This window comes from Oenanthe melanoleuca, chromosome Z, assembly GCF_029582105.1.
Source record: "Oenanthe melanoleuca isolate GR-GAL-2019-014 chromosome Z, OMel1.0, whole genome shotgun sequence".
NCBI lineage: Eukaryota > Metazoa > Chordata > Aves > Passeriformes > Muscicapidae > Oenanthe > Oenanthe melanoleuca.
The window spans coordinates 73,413,482-73,435,845 of NC_079362.1; the positions used below are offsets into that span (position 1 = coordinate 73,413,482).

Consider the following 22,364-nt stretch of genomic DNA (forward strand, 5'->3'; position numbering starts at 1 on the left):
CTACACCACCAGATATTTATCACAAAGCAGATTTCACACTTAGTTCTGGAAAGGGGTGAACTTTTCTGAACCAACCAGTGGTGGATGAGATTCTGATGTGCTACAAAAGTGCTTCAAAGAAAAGTAGCTGATAGCCTTCAAAATTAAAAGAATACTAACTGAGAAAACAGGAGTAGAGAATTTGTGTAACTTACCAATTTAAGGCTCTAAAGTTTTTTACTAACTTGTGACTGAGTTCCAAAGACTCCAATGCTTAAGCCACCTAAACATTCCCAATTCCTTTACCAAGACCAGAATCTGAAATACAGTAGTGAAAAGTGATCTGAAATGACAATTACCTCATGAAAACATTCTCATTCATAATATCATATTATATTAGACCAGTTGTGACGTCAAAAAATGATACATCCAAAAATATAAGAAAGGAGATTGAAATAAGTCTCTGAGCACCAGAGTTGCACCATGCCTGACAAGGACCTAAGGTATTATCCACCAGGTGCTGCAGTGGCTATTTCATTAAGGATGTTTTGTCCTTGCATATAGGATTCAAAGGCTTCAAAATGTGTATTTTTCTTTTCTTTTCTTTTCTTTTCTTTTCTTTTCTTTTCTTTTCTTTTCTTTTCTTTTCTTTTCTTTTCTTTTCTTTTCTTTTCTTTTCTTTTCTTTTCTTTTCTTTTCTTTTCTTTTCTTTTCTTTTCTTTTCTTTTCTTTTCTTTTCTTTTCTTTTCTTTTCTTTTCTTTTCTTTTCTTTTCTTTTCCTTTCTTTTCTTTTTTTTAATGAAAGTTCACAGTTTTCACAGTTTCCACAGTTTGATAATAGCCTTTTTAATTTGTAGCCTTTTTGCTCTTTGAACAGAAGATATTTGCTAAATCTGTAATTTTCAATATATTTTACTAAGGCATAGCAAACTGTCAAAATTCCCAACAGTGTTGAACTCAAGTTAGTTTCCAAAGTAGGGGCATGATCCCCACCAGGCTGACTTGAAGATGGAATAAGTAAAGAAAAAGTTGATTTCATGTTATTTTCCTTCAGTTTATTCCCTGTGATGATAAAAGTATAAGATAGAGGGCTAGAACTTGCTGTGGAAGTACCATTAGATTTGCAGCTTAAACTTTTTAAACTAGTTGTTTAAACTGAAGTTATTTTTTTTATTTATTTTTGCCCTTTATGATTACAGCCACACAGCATTCCTCATGACCTAATCCATCTGCTCTCAGATTATTAATTTATTTCTTCATTGTCATGCTATTATTTGGATGGAAAAATAATCAGCAGTTAGCTAAGCAGAGCCAGATAACCAGAGCCATACCTTGCACTACAAGGAAAAATACTAAAACTAAACTCTGCCAAGAAAGGCCTGGAGCCAAGACTGCTCATTAAAGCCTAGGAACATCTGTCTGCTCATGACTGCCTAAGATCTCAGTGCAGCTTTTTTTCCTCTCTGCCTTTGACCTTCACTGGGATTCCCAGCAGAGGTCTGCAATTGAGTCTAGCCATAACTATTTAACCAATTCCCACAGAAGGAGGATTACTCTCTTCCATGATAACCTTCACCTTCTTTCTCCTAAATCACCTTGCTTTTCCCTGAGGAGGTTAAACAAGAATTGACTAATCAGAAAAAAAATAAAAGGTAAAAGAAAAAAAAGCTGTATGAGGACATAAATATCTGTCCCAGGAAGCAACATCCATAGCGTGATTGCTTTTTTCCTTTCAATATTTGTCATCTTTCACAAGTTAAAAATAATATATAATAGAGATAAGAGCAGACATCCTGAATATTCTGATGAAAGCTGAAATTAGATTTATATCACAATTTCAGTGTTATCTCTACTGCATTGGCATTTTGGTGTACTCTGTACTGCCATTTGCAACTTCATTGCATTCTTCTGGAGATAAAATATGTAGCACAACCTACCCACACTCAGAGTATATACCTGTGATGAGAGGAATGAGAGAACTATTTATTGTTCTTGGGTGATTCAACAATTTGTTTTAGTGTGGTGTGCAGCTGCAGGTACCATTGTATTATTTTTAATTTGTGTTTTTGTCTGTGTTGTGACTACTTTTCTAAGAAGTTTGGTTTTCCTTGGTGATAGGTAGTGGTCCTGCTTATGGTAGAAAACAGTCCTGTTGTACAATCTTGAAGCCTAGGTATGATTTTACTCTCTAGAAAGATATAGGCCGTAAAGGGAAGAGTTGTCCTTCTTACCTTTTGCAAGAGTTGTCCTTCTTACCTTTTGGAGAGGCAATTCTGGCACAAGAAAAGTGCCTGGCATAGGGAAATTTTGGATGTCTCATTCCTGGAATTGTTCATGGACTGGGTTGAGGTTTGAGTACTTGAGCCAGTGGAAGGTGTCCCAGCTCAAGCCAGGAGGTTTGGAAATAGATGATATTTCAAGGTCCCTTCCAAGCAAACTATTCCATCTGATACAGAAATCTGTGCCCAGGGTGAACAGACCCTTTGAGGGACTGTCACCAGTTACTTTGGTTGGTCACAACAAAAGTCGGTTTCTTTTCCTGCACCAACCAAGACTATCACTGGCCATTTTTAGTGGAGACCTTGTGAGCTTTGAGTCAGTGTACATCTTTTGGGACCACTTTGGGTTAAATGTGCAGTGTAAGTACATTTGGCTCATTTCCCAGCAGCCTGACTGTTTCCACACCATTATTCTGGAGAAGCTGGTACTCCTTCCATATTGACAAGCTAATAACTCTTCCCATCCACTCCTCATGACCTGTTGAATCCTGATGCCTTTTTCTGAAATTGTTGTGTTTGCTAAATTTCTTGTGCTCATCTAACCCTCCTGCATTTAGAAAGATTCATTAATCAAAACCAATTTAACGATTCTTTTCTATTTAGCCAAAGACTACTCCAGTGGCATTAGCCTGGCCTACAGGCAAGAATATGGCAGAAAGTGTTTCAGATCCTGCCTTGTCACTGATACTTGGGCACATCCTGGACTGAACTATCAAGTTGTGTGCACCAAGCATTGGCTCAGTCGACTCCTTCCTTGCCACAATCAGAGCTATACCTGTTTGCAAAACAGTCCTGGAGTCCCTCTGGCACTGTGTGACCTGAGGCACATTGCAGAGCTGAAGGGATGAGCCTTTCATCTGCTTTCCAGGTTTTACTAAAGCCCCAGGTGAGGGACCCAGGGAGAGGTCACAGATTGGTGCTGCAGCTGGGCTGGGGAGACTGAGAGTAGAGCTGTTTTAAAGAGGTCCACGTGGCAAACTCCACATCTCCTTGTCATGTGTCTGCCTGTTTCATGATGCTGGAGAAGAGACTCCCATTGCTGATGGCAGTCTCAATGCCACAGGAAAAAAGCAAGATTGTTTTTCTCTTACCTTTTTCCTTAGATGTAATAATAGGGAAAAGCACATTTAACCTTTTAAGGTGCGTAAATAAGATGCCAATTTGTATGTACAGTCTGTCAGATTATGTCCTACAATCACTGCAGGCCAGGATGAAGCTGGAGGTGAAGCAGAGGTTGAGAAGTGCTATATCAGGGCTACATTTCTGCTTTTCTTTGTAGTGAGACCAATCAAGGTTTGTGCTACCCTACTGTCACAGTTTCTGCCTCCTGTTTTTTTGGGGGGTTTTTTTAACAATGATTATATGAACAAAGATTGCCTTGCGTTGGGTATCATGATTTAAAGATCAGCTAGGAAGTACATTGGTTTAATCAGATACAGCACAGACACCACACATAGTATATTTACAGGAATATAAAGTTAATCATATGCAGCTATTAGGAAAGCAGCAATCATCAGTCTCTGAATGCTGGATAGCTAGCATGATAAACATGCTTTATAAATTAATGCTTAACTTACCTACAACCTCCCAGGCCTTCCCCCCTCATTGCCCAGCAGTGCTATGAGCTGAATTTCTTCTGACTTGAATTTCTGACTTGACCTTTCCTCCTCATTTGTTTTGTACAGTGTTGGTTTTACTCTTGAAGGAATCAGTATCTTCTTTAGCTATGATCAATCACAGTTTAACAGTGACAAGGGATCAGTATCTCAGTAGTTGGATAAACACATTTACTCTAAACATATGTGGCAGATGTAGGTAAATAGTGTTAGCCAATTGCCTTATTAATTAAACTTTGCTGAGTTTTCATATAATAATACTTTCCACAAATAATTTATTATTTTACATAGGTCTGGAATCACAGTCCTGGTTCATTATTCTTCAGTGAACACACTGTTTCAGTGATAGTGGAAACAGTAGGACCACACAGTTTGACCCACTGTCTTGGGTCCCTTATGGCAAGAAGGATGTTGAGGTGCTGGAGCGTGTCTAGAGAAAGGCAACAGACCTAGAGGAGTATCTGGAGCACAAGTTCTGATGAGGAGGGACTGAGGGAGCTGGGAAAGGGGCTCAGCCTGGAGAAAAGGAGGCTCAGAGGGACCTTGTGGCTCTGCACAACTCCCTGACAGGAGGGGGCAGCCAGGTGGGGGTCATTCTCATCTCACATAATAAACAATAGGAAAAGAGGAAATGGACTTGGTGATCTTAGAGGCCTTCTCCAGCTTTAATGCTTCTGTGTTTCTGTGAACATCATAGAATGTGTGATGAACATTGTCTCATCTGACCAGCCTGAAGACATGAAATGAATGCCTGTTTCTAGCTGGGTCTTGCATATATACTTGTGGGTGAAGCTTTACACATTGAAATAAAAGAGGAGAAGTGAGTATTGGGTGATGCAGGAAGTTGAATAGATATCCAGCAAAACACATAAATAAGTCACCTGGCTTTCTTTAATAGCAAAGATTTGACTTAACAGAACCTGAGTTTTGTATGACACTGCGTGCATGAATTCAGAGACAGACTGATGTATGGTCTAGGATTTGCAGGACCATCTTCCATATTTTAGTTTTCTCATGTAACTGCAGAAAAAAATATCCTAATTGCAGTTAACCTCAGTGTTTGAGTGGGTGAAGCGGATAAAAACAGTTTCCTGCCATACAGTGCCACAGTGAGCTCTGATACTCATGAGTGCCCAGTGAATGCAGTGTTAGACCCATGGCAGTGCTTGAAGAGCCAGGTAAGATCTTCACTGAGGATGTATGGGCTCTCAGTCCTCCCTTTGCCCTGGAGAGCCTCTGCTGGGGTTTCCTCGGACACCCCAGGCTCCTACATAGCTTCCAGCAGCAGTGTAAGTTCTCCAAGCCCCAGTTTTAGTCTGGGGTTGTTCCCTCCCACTGTGCCCTGTGGTGAGGGACAAGAGCTGCACAGTTATAATGTGAGTGTTTGTGCCATCTGGCCAATAAAAGTTACCATCAGAGCTTTGAAAAAACCCCTATTACTTGTAAATACATTGCATTCATCAAAACAGCTGTTTAGGACTCTGAATGTTTAGGAAACCAAACAAACCTAAACTACTGAAACTATTTCCAAAAGCATTATCTGGCCCCTTTAGAATAAATGTCCTTCTAGTTTTCCAGTAAGTTTTCTGTCAGTCCTGTGGACAGGAGACCAAGCCAGCATGACTGTTGCTCCTTTCTGCCTTTGTTGTATCCTAAAGGGATGTGCTGCTGATTGAGAAAGTGAAATTAAACTTTCCTTGAAAGTGTTTTGACTAAGGCAATTTAAATACAGTGCATTTTGTTATTATTGTTGTTGTTTCAAGGCTACCTCTTGATTTACTGTGTTGCTTCCAATGTCTGCACTGACCAAGGAGAGAAGAAACAGGAGGGAAGCTGGAGTGGGAGAGGAAGCAGGACTATTTATCACCCAACCTAACTTTTATTTCCTCTCTTAATGATTGTATGTTTACTGCGCTGCCTGAGGCTCAATACAAAGTCTTTTAGACCAGCCACGAATTAATCAAATTAGATTCTGTGACCCTTTTGCTTTTTGGGAGTGTTACAAGCCTCCCAGCACTCTGCCTAATTTCTGCTTCTTACTTTGCTCTCTGTCCAGCAGTCAAGCAGCTCTTCCTTCACAACTTGGCGTCTCCCAGCTATTTATCTTCACTCTCTCTGGCCAATGCCAGAACATCTTGTTTGAAGTTTTTATTCAGACCACTGCTAGTTTATGAAGTTGTGCAGATTCCACATTGGGTGAGCAGCTGCTTCACGTCAGACACAATTGGCCTCTGCTGGGTTCTTGGCTTTAAAAGGCGATAAAGAATCACGGCCAGATTCTCATCTCAGCCCAGCATAAATCAAGGGTCTCCCCATTGAAATTAGTGGGGTTGACTTCAGGAGTGAAGTGTCTACTGAGGCAAAAGGACAGTGTGGGGCTGGGAATTGCCATCCATGGCTCCAGTGGTACACCAGTGCAGGACTCTGGGCATGCCAGGGTTCTTCTGTCAGCGTTCAGCCTGCCAGGTGCTGAAAACAGCCTTGGTTCAGCATTTATGAGATTTTCTTAGTTAGAGAGTGGGCCTGTGAAGACTTTGATGGTGCCAGCCTGGGTACTTGTGTAAGTGGCAGTTCAAGAATTGTTAGAGGGAAGAATATTTGCTTTAGCTCTGGACTGTACACAATGCTGTTTCCTGGCACTGATAATGTAGGTGCAAGGCTAGAGGTCAGTTTGGATATACAGAGGAGGTAAAACAGAACAATGGTTGCACCTTCTCTACAAACCTGGTGATCAGTGCGACCCAAAGCTGGGCACAGGAAAATCTGAGCTTAAGGCATCTCTCAGTGAGAGGGATCCTGATGCACTCAGAGCAGCCTGCATCCTGTCCTACTCAGCTGCAGAAGTGAGAGTTGGGGTCTGACCTCCAGAACATGATCTGAGGCTGCTCCTCCATTCCCACTGCCTTCCAGGAGTTTTATGTGTCACAGAAAGAGAAAACTCAAAAGGGCCCAGTCTGCCTGACTGCAATAATGATGCTGAACAACAAAAGGAGAAAGAATGTCCTGTTTTAAGGTCTCAACAAGAAGGAAGTCAGAATAATTCCCCTGTAGATCAAGGGCTGAAGGGAGGGGTGGGAAAGGAGAGTTTTGACTGTCCGTGGAGGTGTCTTTACACAACCTCAACGACTTGAAACGACCCAAGGACTTATAATAGGAATTATTAGTGATTTGTCATTGAAAACATGCACCTGTGCATAGATTCCCATAGGCTTTTGCAGCTGCACTGAGTCTGACTGAGCTTTCTCATGGCACAGTGCAGCCTTCAGGAGGCTTCAGGACTATGTGCTGTGCAGAGTTAACTGTCAAGCAAGGGCAGGACTGGATGGCTCGAAGGGATTTGCTAATGAGCTATCAAGCTGTGGGTCACTGGTTGAAATTTAATCTGTAAGAACAGTGACAGAAAATCAAATCAAAGTGCTGACGTCAGAGTGATGCTGGAGCAGCGGCGAAAGCGTTGCTGGTGCCTCATGCAGCACACAGAGACAGCTTAAATAAACTGGGAGAAAACTGTGAGGAGCTTGTTGGGATGTCAACTGCAAAATACAGCTCAGCCAATTTGAGTTACACCTGTCAGCAACTCACTTCTCTCAGTGCAGTTGCTTGTGAATGACAACAGAATATCTCCTCAGAGAATCTGATCGAAACCCAGCCCTATATAGAACAGAAAACACACTTGTGGAGACATCTGGGTAGAGCTTGCTCAGCAAAGAGTGTCACAGAATGTGAACCAGCAATGTACCACACAGCTTAGTAGCTTATGGTGCTGCTGAAGGAGTTTTTTTTGTGATTAGGTCCTACATCGAGGTCAGTGGTAATAACATTCCCATCCCCATCTCATGAGAAAACTTGGTGGTTTCACCATGGCTTTCTCAGGGCAGGGGAGGGCCCACATCCCTGCAGGCTGTTAAACCTGCTCTTGTGCTTTTCATGGTTACCAGAGGGAAGGTTGAGGAAGGATGGGACAGGGCCACCAGCTGCCCTCAGCAGTGGTAGTGCTACTGAGCATGTGGGTCAGCATGTTGGCTCAGGAAGGCTTGTTCTGGTGCTTTTTACCCCTCTGGTGATGTCCACTTCACTGATTTTTGGAGGGGATTCAGTAGTCCTTCCTCTGGTTCCAAGCAGCTGAGCTGAGGATACAGAATTTCTCCAGATGGCACAGACTTGCCATTACAGCTCCTGTTTTTGGCCTTCCCTGCCTCCACTGTAGGCGGGAAAGGGAGCAATAGTCAGCATTGTTTTTTGTGCCAGCTATGATTAGTTGGCATAAAGAGAACTTAAGTGAGTTGACACAGCCTTTGAGTTGTTTGGTTTGCTAAAAAAAGGAGAGAAAAAAAAAAATCCCTGGACTGCTCTAGGGTATCTTTGCTGCCTGAAGTCTCATCTGCACCAGTAAAAAAAATTAGGGATGAGGTCAGTTGCAGAAAGTTTGTCATCCAGATATTTATTTAATTTTTACTGAAAAAAAAAGTCTTGGAGAGCAACAAGTTAAAAAAATAAATAGTTAAACTCCAGATTCATGCAGATTTCCTGTTTTGCTTCTTAACAAAACCTCAAAACCACTTTGAACAAGTTTCCCACCTCAGCTGAGGGTGGAGTTGTGTACGCCCTACACGTGGCCTCCAGAAGTGCACCCAGGGAGAGCAGCACACCTTCTCTGGCACAGTGGGGCTGAGTTTGCTGCTCAGGGCAGCCAATATGTGTGCCTGTGCTTGGCTGCCCACAGGAGCTCCTGACTCAGCCAGTTACTGCTGGAAAACTTTAACTTTCCTATTTCCAGCAGAGACGTGTCAGGCAAAAACTGGAAGGAGTTGATAAAGGGATGCCTCCCCAAGATACTAGGCAGATATCAGCTGCTGTCAGTGCACTGCTGTAATTTCATTGATTTGATCTACTGAGACAACATCTCGGTAAATAAGAAGAGCAGGGAAATATATTGCGCTGAAATTAATGGTTTGCTGCCTGATCGCCTCTTAAATGAATTCATTGCAATCTGAGGCAATGTGTGTGTTTTGCAAACCCAGCATTCCTTGGCTCCTACACTGCATCATGACATTACTTTAGGCGGTGAGGAAGATCTTATTTGTGATACAGTAGTGTAGCCTGGGAACTCTGGATGGAGTTATGGCATTTGGGTGTGTAATTCTAAGTAACAATAAGCAGTGCTTAACATTTCCTCCCACATGAGAAGCGCACCCATTAAGAGTTTAGCCAAGTCAGCTGTGCAAGTTCCAGCACAAAAAGACAAACTGCTAAAGAGCTAATAGGAGCCACTCTTATGTTAAAGAGTGGGTAGAGCATGCATTAACCCAAATTCCCCTTCTCTGCTGCTAATCAGTGAAGAGTCTTGCTGAGATCAAAGAAACCCCTAGCAGGTAAAAATGGTAATAAATCAGGCTCAAGCCCAGGTTCAGACCTCATGAGTCGTTTTCTCAGCTCTGTTCCTGAAATACTGCATAGCTTGAAGAAGTCAGTGAATGTGATTTAGACCATTCATGAGTCAACCTAAGTCCCTGTGAGAATGAACTGGATGTGTCTAAGTCCCAGGGAATGGCTCAGCCTGTTTCATCTGAAGAGGAACTTACCTCCCAGAGAAGGAGGTGTTACATGTAATCTGGACAGTGTGCTTTAGATCTAAGAGGAACACACGAGCATATGGTTTCATTTGTGTCCAGGAACTGACAGCCTGTGACAGTCCATCATGACTCACAAGTGGGTAGGAGGCTGCTGATATCTCCCAAGGTGTTGAAAAGGGCCCACCTCATTAAGCTACAATTTGACCAAACCCACCACTTTCAGGTGATACTGAGCTAGCACAGAAAACTTCATCAAGAGAAATTTAGAGTATGTTCATACTCTTTATGTGGTCTAAAGCACAAAGACAGACTATGTCTGAGCTGCTGGATGCAGGCTGGTTTGTGTTCACACAGCTAAGAGCTGCTAGCAGCTGGAGTGGGCAGATCATCCACACTGCACAGCTCTTGGTCCTGATCTGCACTGGACAACATCCCCCTGTAGACCTGGGACTAAATTACATGTATTTCTGGGCTTGTAGGTTTGGGTGGTTTCTGCTTTGTTTGTTTGTTTGTTTCCTAATACAGATGCCAAAATGTTTGGGTTTGTTTTTTTGTTTTAGGATTGTTGTTGGTTTTTGTTTTGTTTTGTTTTCCTGAAGCCATATGCTTCCTGTGTGCTCTGGGGAGTGACAGGAGGGTTATTGAGGTTTGAGGCTTCAGGCTAGCACTGCAATATTGTACCAGGTAAAGAGACAAAATTGTGTGGTGCTTGTCCAGGCTGTGCCTGGAACAGAACCTGCAGCACACAGGTCAGCTTTGCCATGCCCAGCTTTCCTCTCAGATGGAGCAAATAGCTCCCTAATGGCCAGCTAATAACTGCAGAGTGTGGAGGGCCTGGGTACCAGGATACAGCAGACATGCCAGACTTCTCAGTCTGGCAGTGTGGAAGCACCCAGGCATTCCTAAGTAGCAGCTAAATCTGGGTCACCAGGGAAGGCCTGTTCCGTGGACTAACTCAATTTATGCCATTTATCTGGTAGAGCTCTGCAATAGAAGCTTTTCAAGGAAAAGACCTCCCCATCTACTGGGTTGATCTCTCTAATTTCGGCATCCCACGCTGCTGGTTGTTGAGTGGTTGATGTTCGTGCCTCCATTCCAACCTTACCTGTCTCCCGGAATAGTTGGAGCAATGGGAAGTGCTGGGGACAGACCCCCTTGGTCTGGACAGCCTAGATCTCTATTTCTATTTTCAGGATAAGTGCTAAAATCATTAATATCTTGTGCTTCCTCCCACTTATCACAAACCCAGGTGCTTGCCCTTCAGAGGGGAATTTGTATTTTTGATTCCCACATAAGTAGGGTTGCATACTGTTGAGCCTTGAATTAAGCAATTACCCAGCCTCACTTGTAAGAATAATACTTCCTAGTGCTTGTGCCTGGAGTGGCTTCATGTAACCACATTGAATCATCCCATAAAGGGCCTTCAGCTCTCTGTTGTGTTGATGGAGAAATGTGTGAACATCACTCGGGTCCTACTTCAGAGGCATCTGTCACTGCCTTGCCTGTTTGGTTTGCATAGGCACCTGCCCTAAGAGATCTGAATCATTCTGCTGGAGCCAAGCACCTATTTTATTTTAGATGTTGCAATGAATAAACTGAGTGCCTAAAGCAGACAGTCTCAATCTGGCCTCCAGGGTCTCCATGTTCACTGGCTGATAGAATGAGATAATAGTCCTTGCCCAACTCATAGAACTGTGCAAGGTTTTAATTAATTAATACTGGTAAGGCTTTGAAACACAGGGAATGAAATGGAGTTTACAAACCGAGTGCATTATTATGACTTGATGGCACTTTCTGCTTCACTTTCACACTGTACCTGAGCAGAGCACAGGGCAGCTGCATCCTCTGATTCATCATGAATCATGAAGAAGAGTGCTTAAAATGTGGATGGTATTGATGTATTCACGCTAGGTAAATGTTACAGGGAAGAGGGATTAATTCTCACTCCAAGAATGCTGTCCAAAGTGCTGGCAGCTCTCCCTTTTTATTAACTCTCAATATTAAACCATCTCTAGTGGAGTCCTCAGTCAGCTCATACTCAGTGTTTAAGCAAGATGTGCCAGAATGTAGCTGGAGATGTAAGACTCCTACTAGGATTTGCAGAGGACCTAATTACCCCCAAGGGACAATGTTGGCTAGCAGAGGTTCTCATTCTCAGCACTGTAGTCCCCCGGGTAGCTTTTGGTCTTCCATTTCTCTGGCATGATTTATATTAATTATAGCCATGCAGTTGCAACGATGGGCAAGACACCCAGGAGAAGCTGATATCCCTGAAGTCCTCCTTGTGCTTAGCATCAGATTAGCACACAAAACTCCTTGGGCTAAGTCCCTTGGCAGGTCACACCATTTCATCAAATTACAAAGTAGCTCATTAGGTTCCCAGTCATATTCCACCTTTATGTAAATCCTTAATGAAAAAATATTGCAGACTTACTCACCAAGCACTTTGCCTCCACTGTTATGTATGAGACACAGGTAAAGGCTACAGAGTAAAGACAGGAGAGGGAGCATCTGCAAACTAAACTGTATAACTGCAGGGGATGTCCCTAAACACCCAAACGATGCTGTCACTCCACTGGCCATCAGGAAGAAATGTCCTCAGTAGGAGGTGGCTGAAGGGCCATCCAGATGGCTGGAGTGATCTACACTCCAGTAGATCTGCACCAAGGACACCTCTTTTCTTGTGCATAACATGATTTTGACAGATTTTTTTGCTCCTGACAGTGTGCAAGAGGAATCACAGTTTTGCTGGCCACCCCTCATACATTTGTCCTGGCAGTGTTCTGTCCACTAAACTGGACCCAGTAAAGGCCCCTTTTGTATTGACCCTTCACACAGAAGGATACTCATTTTTCCAACATCTTTTTGTAACTAGAAAGCATCATACCTTTCTGTTATTATCCCTGGCAGTGTCCAAGGCTGGGTTGGACAAGGCTTGGAGCACCCTGGGGCAGTGGAAGGTGTCCCGGCCCATGGGAGGGCGTGGGACTGGATGAGTTTAAGGTCCCTTCCAACCCAAGTCATTCTATGATTCTGTGATTGTCATCCTTTTGTCTTATGACATACTCAAAGCAGAACTTGCATTGCCCCTGGGGCAGTGCCTAATTCAGGGAAAAAGAGATGTCCTGAAAACCAAGTAAAATTTTAAATTCACTGGCAGTCAGTGGAGTCAGTGGAGGTAAAATGACCACTTTAGTCGAGTTCAGACAGGAGAGAATGTCACAAGAGTGAGTCTCCCAGGGAGAATTTACAAGCCAGTGGAGTTTGTGCTCTTGTTACATATGCTATTAAATATTCTGCCTAATTTGTAGGTAGGTGCTTTTCAGCAGTAAATCTCAGACTAGCTTTACAAGAGAGGTCAATATGTTTCCCCTCATTTCACGGGTGGATAAACCAAGGTGCAGGGAGGTCTAATGCCAGAAGTTTGGTGTCAGAGCAAGAAATAGCTAATTGCAACAGACTTAAATGCATCCTGGTCCATGAGTGTCATCATTCTTATTTATAATAATTCTTATTGCGCCATCAACCACAGAGCTATGCAGGCATACCAAAGACAGGAATAGAGCAGTACTGACCTCTTCTCTACAGATAAGGATGTGCTTTCCAGAGACTTTTTTTTTCCCCACAGAAATGATAAATGACTTAAAGAAGAGCAGGTGCCATTTCTCCACCTGGGTGATTATGCCCAGAGGCAATAGAAGTAATTTTTAGGAAATGGTTCTCCTCCTATTTACATCAAGCTAGTAGCAACACTTATTTTAACACAATTGCCAAGAGACTTTATTTTTAGATCTCATCCACACAGTATCACTCTGAAATTCTTGCTTTGCTCAAAAAAGTAAAGGAATTTCAATGGGAACATAAAATTCGCTGGAAGAATTATTGCTGCCTCACAAATATATATTGATAGCCTAAGAAGACAGTGATCCTTTCTTTCCCATAATGAGAAATGCTTCAAATCTATAAAGCATAGCTAATATTTTACTTTAAAAGACAAAATCACAAGTTGGGTTACCTTTCAGTAGGAAGTTTATAGGTTTTCTAGCTCTTAAGGGAGTCTTATTTCATCCAAATGCTATTGTTGTGTTGATGACTACCACATTCCTATAGGAAAATTTGTCAGTGGGGCATAATATTGGTTTAAAAGGTCCCAGAAAACAATACAGAATTGAACAGGGGGGGAAAAAAATGAAGGTAGAAGATACAGCTGGTGAAATTCACACAAGTAGGAAAAATCCAGTTGCCATGAGGACTGGTCAGCCACATGTATATCTATAAGCATATGTCATCTTGGTGTGCTACACTTCTCTGTTTTATTTAGTTACCATCTTTGAGAAGACCCTAAAAATTGCTGTGCTGCATTTACCTCAGGTATCCCACCCAAAGAATATGGAAGAGAAAACAATGTAGAAATTTTAAAAAATGATGTGTCCATGGAAGGCATCTTTTCCTCTTCCCCCTGAATAACAGATTTTTTTGGTCCTTGTAAAACACTTTTTATATCCCTTTTGTTTCTCTCCCAGAATAATAACAAATACTATTGCTATCTACACTTTGAAAACTCATGGGGTATTTTCTGTCTTCATAATACTTTTGTAAAATCCTTCCCCAGGAAGCAGAAGTTGAAATGTAACCATTCTGTTAGGAACAAAAGCATTAAAGAAGAGAGTCCTTGTGGTAACCAATTTGAGAGTAATAGCAATGATTCATGATGTATGAAGCTTAGCAGAGAAAAACCATGAGCAGGGCTGAGATTTTAATAAGGATGCATCTTCATTTTACTAAGCTAAAATTTGAGAAAAGTACTTTTATATTTCCTGAATGCCTTCAGTGCTGAGTATTGCCAAAGGATATGAAGTTTACAAACAAAATTAATTTAGTCATTAATGGGCAGCCACATCTCAGGAAGAGTGTGACAGTTGTGTAGTGGTGTTCTTAAGTCCCACACATGTTTTAGGGTTTGGAGGACTAAGCTTAGCACTAGGAAAGATATCTGGAATTGCTCTGACAGGTTTTTTTTTGCTTCCCTAATTTATGTTGTTTTAATTAAGATTATATATATATATATATTTATTTATTTATTTATTTATTTATTTATTTATTTATTTATTTATATTTATACTGAAGAAATATATTTCTGGTCTGACTGCTAAGAAACTCATAAGAACCATCTAACAATATGCAACTTATTTGCCTTTTTTCCTCATCAAGAAGCAAATTTTCAGGCTAAACAATGACATCCCTTGAGATTTCATGTACTGCCCTTTTTTTTTTTTTTGTCTTTTTGGCAGAGCTAATTTATTGCACAATGATAATATATTTATTGAGACTTTTAATTTACAGCCTTAGAACAGGCCTTTGGTGACTAGGGGAAGTCATGACAGTGAAAAAGATTTCTCTCTCTGAGAAACAATATCCCATGTTTAACCATTGAATGATGTCTTGAGGCTCTATCATGAAGAGATTTATAGATCACCTACAAAAGACCAGTGCTAAGGTGGTTTTGATAGTTTAGGAATCCAGAATAAGTCCTGCTGGACAAGCTTGTGATGGCAATAGTGTCATAAATCTTCATTTTAAATTTCATCAGTTAATATTTGTGGTGATCAAGATGCCCTTCCCTTAGCCATGCTACCAGGTTTGAACATGTGAATAAAAACCACACCATTGACTCCACTTGATTTTCAATTATCTGTTGGTTTTTTTGGTGGAACCACACTCATTACTTCCAGTGCCCATTTATTCTACACCTTTTCCTCTGAACTGGGAAACAGTTTGGTTTAAAAGGAGAAGAAACCAGGACATGTTACAGTCCCATTCTTCATGAGAATTTTTGGTGTCACAAAAAAGCAATGTGTATCCACAGAGCTTTGCACAACCTAATTAATGACCAGTTGACACTGTGCCTCTAATTGTCTGCAACTGGAGGCAAAAATGCCACCTCTGAGCCAAAGCTGATTAATGCTCTTCGTTGATGAATTTCTTTTTATTCTTAAAAGGAGCCGAGGGAGAGCCACAACAGCCTTGAACTTTCACAAGGACTGCCTCTGCTTTAGGGGAATTTTGATCTTGCCTGCTGTTTTGTTTGTTTAAAAAAAAAATGGTGATGTGTAATCTTCAGGAACGTACCTCACCATCCAACCCACAAACTGTTGGCAAAATAATAAACCTACACAGAACGTACTGTTATATCCGTCTTTTTTTTTTTTTTTTTTTTTTTTTTAACTTCTTCCTTTCAGCTTTTTGCTTTTGCAAATTAAAGTATAGGCTTTGCACTGGGTAGTTGGCACTGGTTTTTTCTGGCCAAATGTTCGATGCTGGCTCCAAAGAAACTGTGGACATTGAGCTGGCTATAGTTTGTCTTTGAACTCATTTGCAAGAATTCAGTCTTCAGAGGCCTCCAAAAAAAAAAAAATACATAGTTTATTTATCAAATTGCAGTTTAACTCTTTTGTGTGCTAAATTACAGGTTGTAATCTACTTCAGTTTTTAATTTTTTTTTTGTCTGGCGGAGTTTCATGCAATGTTTATCTCATATAGTTTTCATAAATGCTATCATTCTGCCATTTAGGCCCAAAAAGTCTCACCTTTCTGATTATCTTGCACAGTCTGGAAAAGATCCTGAGAATTAAACACTTCTTTCGCTAGCTGGTTTCAAAACTAAGTTTCAAATAACTCAACTGTTATTTCCTAAATATAATTTCTCTTTCCAGAAGTCTCCTCAGCTATGTATTTGACTTTATGTCTTTGTAAAGCAGTAAAGAAACAGAAATATTGCTGCATCTTTTGATGTTAAGTTGCCCAGAATGCATTTCTAAATAATTTTGAATGGAATACTAAATTCTAAATAGTATGGAATAGGAGTGCACCATGGTCTCACTCCTTGGAGCAGTTTCTAATTTTGTCTGTCAAGTATAGTTTGAAGTTTTAATCAGCTGGATGTTCCACAAGAAATAAGTGATTGTTATTGGTGTGTAAAACATTGCAGGTCATGTGTTAATCTTGGACATTTTTCCATAGCATCCTTGAACTGCTTTTTCCTGCAATGCTTCCCTTCCATTGATGCAATGCCATCTTGGTACTCTAACAAAGGGCTATATAAATGTTTGGAACCCAGAACAGATATTTTTGGGTAGCTTTCATTCAGTTTGCCAAGTTCAGGCATAAAACAAGATCCTGACCACTTGTGGTTACTGTAGATGGGATGATTTTTTCAAAGGAAGAGTAAGTGTGCTGGGCTCAATGACTTCCTGTCTTCTGGCATCCTACCACATGTCTTCTTTACTATACCATAATGTTTTCCAAGTTTGCTTTTGTTTCATTCTCATAATTGGCTTTGTATATCCACTGACTGATCTGATTTTCCTATCAAGACAAGGCTGTTCACTCCAGATTTTCACTAGTGTAACTGAGAGGAAAATTTGGTCCGTATGCTCTGTAATAAGATATATCATCACTGTCAATATTTTTCTTCTTCCCATCACTCCCCTGCCATATGGCAAATTCACAGGAAAGAACTGAACTGCATATGTTCTAAGTAGAACTTCTTCATTCCCTGCAATGTAGAGGTTGGTTTTAATATCATTCAGATTAAAAAATGGAGGAAGCCCTTTATCCTTTAGCATGGGATTTCCACTAAATTCTAGCCACTCAAAAGCTAGGCAACCTGTGGAAACTTGTCATCTGAGCTCCTCCTACAGTCACTGGAGGGAGGAAGCAACTTTGAGAAGGTGCCTCATCCCATCTTAAGATTTGGGGGGAAATTTTACTTTCATGACCATGCAAATCTCTTCAATACCCACTGGTCTTAATGGTGTTGAACTGATGAATTGAGTTGCAAACCAAAAGGCGTCTACCCATCTGTGCTGGTGATTGTAAAAGGGACAGAGGGTAATTTTTCTGAGCTGATGTTAACCTGTCTCAGGTGTGTTTTGGCTTGTGGCTGGCAACTCTCTCCAAAAAGCACCTGAGCATGACTCAGTGGGCAGTGAGAGCCAAGGATGGTTTCAGCCAGCAAGACACAGATGAGGTGATCATGTTTCAGATAGGAATTTTAATCTTAGTAAAACAAGCCATTCCTTTTGTTTTCAATGGCTGTGTGTTCTGGCCCATTTTATTTACTGATGTAGCTATAGCCCAAGAGGTGTAGGCAGTGTGGGGGAAAAAACCCAAAAAACATACAGGAAAATGAAAGATGAACCTGAGACTTTCTCATTGTCTGAAACTGGGACTTGTGTGCAAGTAGCAGTCCAAGAGAAGGGAGTCACTGTTAGTGAGTCTTATTTTAAAATTTCAAAGGCTCTTCTTGATGTTGCTGCTGAAATTGAGTGACAGTGACTATGGAAAACAGTATTTGTAAAGAAAGATTTCCAGGACCCACTATACATAAATGACTTTCTAAAACCAGTCACCTCATGGACCCCTCTTGAAGCTGTCCTTTGGAAACTGACATCCAGAGGATCTGCACTCAGGGAAACACCCTGTATCATACAAGTGTTTCTGAAATTTTTCTGAGATCTGCCTGGTGGATTTGAAGACTTGGGACAACACTGCCTTGAACACTCTCACTGCTTACCACAGAGAACCCAGATGGAACAGCAAGCAGTGCAAAAATTTCAGGCACTTTCAACCACTGCTATGATACCCAGTGACCATGAGATAAATTCAGATGAATAACCCTAAGTTTCTTCCAGGGAGTGTGTGGGCGTTGCAGACGTTTGACTGCCAGGCTCTTCATTTTTCTGCACTAATAGTTTCCATACTAGCTGACTGACCAATCTCCCTGATGTGTCGCATCAGTTTTCTTATTAAATATGAGAATAATGAATGTTAGGAATGAGCCTCGAAAGCTCCTCATCTCCCAGATCGGGTCTTGGTGCCAAGTGTCTGGCTGGCATCGTCTCCAGGATTCAGCAAACAACATCTGCATGATGTGTGGGTTGTGTGACTCGTGGAGTTAACCCGAGTGGCTGCCATGGTCTGCTGAGCAGGGCTGAGCAGGGCTGCTCTGCCAGGGGGAGGCTTTGCAGCCTGTGGGATGCACAGCCAGGAGAGAAGAAGGGTACCATCGTTACAGGAGTGGCCCTGGGAAGATTTCCCTTCCCTCACCAGGATTTCTTTGGACCCCGATGTGATTAATGACACATCTCTGCTGAAATGATCACTGCTGTGATGAGCAGAAAATGACAGATTTGGAGGTACTGACCCACCCCTGTAGCTGCCTTGTAGGGTGACCTGGAGAGGGACAATGTACTGGAGCCAGGGGATTTTGGAGGCTCCAGCTCCTGACTGACAGCACATCTTGCTGCTGATCTGTTCAGCCTCTTAGAAGTCCAGTAGCATCTCTGCTAATGAAAGAAAGGTGCAAGGTGTCCTCCTGCAGCCCATGAAGTCTGATGTGATGCTGTACAGGAAGGCAGTGCAGGCAGCAGACTGGGGCCCTGGAACTCAAATGACATTAGTTCTCTGGAGCATCAGATCACTGCCTAGGAGGAAAAACTTGAATGCTAGAGCTGTAAAGATAATTACACTTTGCTTCTTTCCCCCGGTAACAAGTGTATACTATCAACCATTTTATCAGAGGCCAGACCTTCTTTTCCTGTCCTTCACCCCAGTTCAGTGCAGCCAATAGAAAATAATTATTTTAAAGCCAGCACATAGCAGTTTATTTTTGTAAAGAGGCTGATGTTTTTTTGTTTGTTTGTTTTTAATACAACACGTGCTTAACTTCATTTTTTAAATTACTATCAAAACCAGTGCAAAACCAGTTAGTAGCCTGCTTCTAGACAGGTACTAGGACTATCCTTTGTTGTTTATGTTAACCTTGGGCTAAAGGCAGGCTCTTTTTCTATATCTGAAACTTTCCAAAGAAAACAGTCAGCAATGTTCAAATAACTAAACTATGCACACAAAAAAGACTGAAATAACCTGTGATGGGTCAAACTTTAGTTGGGTTAAATCAGGCATTTAGAGTAATCCTTCTTTACCCATCTTAAATACAATGTAGGTAAGTTGTGACAGCTCAGTCAATGCCAAGAAAAGCTCACATTATCCTCAAGGATGAATTCAGGACCTCAGGAAGCTACCAAGTCAAATGAAAAACAGAGACAACAGGCAATGGCTTAGCAGCTTAAGCCATATGCCACAGATCACTTTAGCCATAATTTCAAATGCCAGAAGGATCATTACCAAGCTAATGTAGATCTATTGAGTGCTTGCTTTTTTACTACAGGCAGAGCAAGTCCTCTGAGTTAAATACTGAGAAATTAGATCCTTTGGGGATTTAATGGCTATTAAAAATCACAGGATATTTTCATAAGGGGCGGAGTTTATCAATCATGCCCTTAACCAAATTAGCCCTTTCCTCCCACAAATACACTTGCAGTTCCTTATTGCAAAAGGAAGATGGGAGAGGAAGAGAGATTGAAACTCTCCAGTGATGTGCTCTGTCTTGCAAGAGCTGTACTCCTGTCATCACTGCAACTCAAAGGTACTGTGGATTTTGCAGTGAAAACCTCAGAATGTTGTTCCTGGAGTTTCTGTACGAGTGGCTGGGCTACAACCCTGAATTCTTGTTCTGCATTCGGACTAAGCACAGGTCACATCTTGCAAATTCAATTCTCTGAGTGTCCCAGGCATTTGGCATCCCACTCCAGCAGTGTCTGTAATTGGAAGGCTAGGCTGACCTGGCCTCCTGCTCTCATGGAAGTTTGCCAACCAGGGACAACTTGTGAGCATTAGTGCTTGTAGACACTGGGGTTTGTACTATCATCATTAGCCCACAAGAACAAGGGCTGATCAGGAATCAAACCCCTCTGTAATCTGATTGTAAAGCAAAAGATAAAGGGCAAAAGTTGGTGCAGCAGCAATGGGACTGTACTGGTGAGTTTCACACAAAAGTATTGGTGTGACTGAAAGGGTTTGTAGGTACCACTACAGAAACAGACAATTTGAAGGAAAGCAGTGGGATAACTCCATTGGTGACTAGATGAAACCTCATTGGAGTGCAAAAAATGCCATGGGAGATAGTGCAGAAGTGTTTAATTTGAGAATTATGTGGAAGGCTGATGGAAAACAGTATGACAGATTAATCACAGACAGTCACCATCTGCATAGAAAATGAGGGATGTTACCCTGCTGAAGGCTGAGAGAACTGGGACTGTTCAGCCTGGAGAAGAGGTGGCTTTGGAGTGACCTGATTGTGGCCTTCCAGTACCTGAAGGGAGCCTGAAATAAGGATGGAGAGAGATTATTTGTGGAAGTCTGGAATGACAGGACGGGGGGGAATGGCTTCAAATTGACACAGGGCAGGGTTAGAGTAGATCTCAGAAAGAAATTATTAACTGTGAGGCTTGTGAGGCCCTGGCACAGGTTGTCCAGGGAAGCTGTGGCTGCCCCTGGATCCCTGGAAATGTCCAAGGCCAGGTTGGACATGGCTTGGAGCATCCTAGGACAGGTGGAAGGTGTCCCTGCCCATGGCAGGGGCTGGATCTAGATGATATTTAAGGTGCTTTCCAAAACAAACCATTCCAGCATTCTGTGATTCTCTGATTCTTTGGTGGGGTGCAAATGTGAAGAGAAGGATTGGGATCCAGGTCCAATCCCGGATATCTGAATATGGGCAATCTGGGAGGAACACAAAAGAAAGCCAAGATGATAATGAAGATATGACTGTGATTACCACAGTGTGGATGCTTCACTCTGAAAGATTGCAGATCAAGACTGCCTGCTGTTGTATATTCACAGACAAATCTCTTGGCTTGATGGAAAGATACTCAATGAAATGTGATCCCTATCCTTAAAATCTGAGCATCCCTGCACTGTGATTTATTGCTGTTCTGTATTTCCATTTGCCACGGGCAGTCCTTCAGCATTTCCAGTGACTGAGAGCTGCTGATGCTGGGAAGCAGGCACTGGTCAAGGCTGGAGTTCTTCAACATCCTTCTATGAAACTCTGGCAAGATTCAGAGATGCTAAGTGTCTTTCCCAAACTTGGATTATATCTAGCAATAGGAGCCAGATCTCCTAAATCACTGTTCTTTAGAAATCAGCTGATAACATTCTTATGGCTTTGTTTTAACGATCTGTTATTTAAAATTGAATGATGTTGGAAAATTGTCAGAATACTTGAAAACAGACAGTGAAGTTACATTTAATGGATCATATATTTTTAATTCATTTTCTATTTTAGATTTTTATTGCGACAGCTCACTCCAGTAAGGAAAAATTGAATTTTGCCTTTCTCTTTCAGCTTAAACTTGTGGTGAGGAACACAATGTTTAACTTTTTAGTTTGGAATAACTCTGCCTGAACAAATAATAAAACAGAAGATTTATCTGCCAGATAAGGACCTTGGAACATTTTATGAAGAATATTTGAAAGATCAAAACATTACAGGTTTCTCACCAATGCTGGGGATTGAAAAGTAAACAGAATTACCTAGAGATCTGACTGAAAGAAAAATAAATTCTAAGGGGAAAAAATCCTCCTAAATACATTGTTCTCTCTCCAGTGTTATATTAAACCAAAAATTACACTGGTGCTGTACAAGTAATTTATACCAGTGCAAAATCAAATAGTTTCAACAAAGATAAAGGAGAGCTTTTATGTTTAAATTACCATTACCAGCAAAAGGCTTCAGAGCATTTTCCATTTTTAATTACTTCAGCAGCATGCAGAGCAACAAAACACAAGTTTGAACTATCTTGAATGGGTTCTGAAATGTCAAAACCTGATAACTGACATAATAAATGGTACCTACATGGCTGAAAAGCCTAAGGAAGCAAACCCTTATTCCAGAGATTTCAGATTAAATCCCATCCAGCTTGAAACTCAGTGAAAATTGCAATGTAATGGATTTTCAGCCTGAAATGAGTTGGTTTGCAGTGAAGATCCTCTTGGAGATACAACCAAAGATT

The 22,364-nt window shown here is 41.4% G+C and overlaps 1 protein-coding gene across 2 annotated transcripts in view; it reads left to right on the forward strand.

Moving 5' to 3' along the window:
- The window catches only part of SETBP1 (SET binding protein 1), a 266,971-nt gene that overhangs the window by 187,702 nt on the left and 56,905 nt on the right, over window positions 1-22,364 (forward strand). The window lies entirely within an intron of this gene.